At 32.6% G+C, this 2,587-nt stretch overlaps 1 protein-coding gene across 2 annotated transcripts in view; it reads right to left on the reverse strand.

Moving 5' to 3' along the window:
* The window catches only part of LOC106457798 (GATOR complex protein MIOS-like), a 69,455-nt gene that overhangs the window by 63,085 nt on the left and 3,783 nt on the right, over positions 1-2,587 (reverse strand). The window lies entirely within an intron of this gene.

The raw sequence follows: 2,587 nt of genomic DNA on the forward strand, positions 1-2,587 counted from the left end.
GTCTCAAAGTGGGTTCCTCGTCATCGAATTCTAATTGTGATAAGTTCTGTTACAACCTTGAGCTTTTTCCTGCATATTTTAGTCAAAGCAAAATCAAATGATGCAAAAAATTAAATATAGGGTTGTGAGCTGATTTTGAACAATCTCACCATTACACTTCAGACTTTTATGATAATATTTTGCATCATTGCTGACCTTCATCAAAGAAAGCCAAGAAAGATACCCAAAAAGGTTCAATGGAGGTATCACTCTATGAGTGCAAGGGATAGGTTAAGATCTCTTATCTTCACTGCCATTACACTCAATAATGTGACTGAAGAAAAGGCTTGTTTGTTTTTGAATATTTGCAAAAAAGCTACCCAAGGGCTAGCTGCATCAGCTGTCCATACTTCTGAACTAAAAGAGAAGATGGAATGCAGCCAGTCAATAACATCTATTGCCAATTCTTGTCTAACCCTGTAGTGTGAATTTTACTGTTGCCCTTATAGTGCATCCACAGCCCATAAGTGTGAAGTGAGATTTTTGGTGGTAACAAGATGCAAACAACGAATACAGATAATAATCCAGCAGAGTAACCACTGGAATATGTCAGGCCCACCCAGGGAAATGGATCTTCATATTGTGGTGGATAAGTCACTTATGTCATCATGGTGGTGTTCTGTTTCTAGGAGTAAAGCTAATTAAACTTCAGGGTTTACTTATATGTTGAGTACAAATTAACAAATCTCTTTATACAAATTAAAAGTTAGGCCTCACTACACAGTTTTGGGGTGGAAGGATTATCTTAATGGGATAGGTTAAATCTCTTATTTTCTTTTGAGAAAAGAAGAGTAAGAGGTGACCTTATTGAAGTTAATAAAGTACCCAGGAGATCAACAAAATAAAATCCTCCAATTTCTTGGAGCTACATTCTGAGGATAATACTGTATGATGAGAGGACACAAATTAAAGATTTGGAAAAGACAGTTTTATTTTCCTAAAAGGGTGATGAGCTTATGATATGGAATGAGTTACCATCAGCAGTAGTGGAGTTTAGCACTTTAACAGATTAAGAGGAGAATCAGATTTCCTGTAAAATAAAATGTAAATTTTAATTATTATTATTTTTTGGGGGGGGGTGCAATGGCAGTATTGAAGTATGGAATGGTACATTGTTGTCTGGATAGCTATTATATAATTTTGCTAGCTGTATTCAAATCTTGACAGTTGATACAACATTTCTATCACACAACACACACATACATACATATTAATATATTGTTATAAGATAATGTTACAATTTAAATATTGGCTAGAAGGAGCTGTAAGTCACACTGATAATATTCAGACCAAATGGTTAAATAAGATAGGTCTAGAACACCTAGAAAGTTCTAAGGGTGTGACATAAAGTTTTCTAGCATATTACAAGCTAAATTATAAAAACAAGATAGCTGGGAAGTGTGTAGAGTTGTTTCAAGAATAGAATGAGTTGAAAAATAGTCAAGAATATAGTTAAGAGTATAGTTATTTGAAGACAGAGAAAAATCAGACAGCATGTTTCTGAAAAGTGTTTGGAACTGTGTTTGTTATCATGCTTATTGAGTTACTTTGTACAAGTAAGTTGATTTTACATTAGTCCTAGATGTTTAGAAGTAAAATTGAATGTCATTTGTAATGTAGGCCTATAACATTAAAGGAAAAAGAACTTATTCTTATCACATGGACTGAACACTGAATTATTTTCACCACATAATTTAAAAGAGTATGCCCATCAAAGAACAATGTTACAATAAACACACACATACATATATATATATATATATAAAACAGCTTTGTATGTTTAAATGTTTTTAAAATACCATAATACATTGGCATATATTTTTATAATAATGGTCTTACTAAAGAACACTGAGAGTAAACTATATAAGGCATGTCAGCTGTGGAGTTTCACAAAATGACTAGCATTTTGTTAAATTGCTGATTGAATCTAGCATATGTGGAAGAAATTTTATCAGCACCAGATTTATTGACTCATAATTTTCCATGTTAAAATGGCAACTGAAATATTTCAGTGAAGAAATTTGTAACAAAAACATTCATTAAAATAAAGAGAAACATACCACTTAAAACTTTCATTTTTACCAATGTAATTGCTATGATGCCCTTTATCATGAACTTGTGATATCTGTTTCAGAACTAGAATGTGTATATACCTATCACATTCTGTGATAAAAACTTATAATATTGAAAATCATGGTTATATAAAGATGTGAACCTACTGCTCAACAGACAAAAAATGAAAGTAACAGGGTATAAATAAAAAGTAACTATCACTACACTGTACACAATAAACAATTGAAACCTTTGTTGTACTGTGTCAAGTGTTTGTGAACATTCAACAGTGAAATTTAAGTGCAGACAATGATTAAAAAACTAAAAACGTCTAGACTTTTTTTAAAGTGAAGCATCAACCCCAGCAGTTTGAACCTTGGGCTCAGGCTACAAAAAAGGAAGAAAAATACAAATAACAAATAACGGTGCTACTATAGCGTGAGGTCTACCACACTATAGCGTGAGGTCTACCGCTGCATTATCCATCCCTCATGGA

This window comes from Limulus polyphemus, unplaced genomic scaffold, assembly GCF_000517525.1.
Source record: "Limulus polyphemus unplaced genomic scaffold, Limulus_polyphemus-2.1.2 Scaffold374, whole genome shotgun sequence".
In the NCBI taxonomy this organism is placed as follows: Eukaryota; Metazoa; Arthropoda; class Merostomata; order Xiphosura; family Limulidae; genus Limulus; species Limulus polyphemus.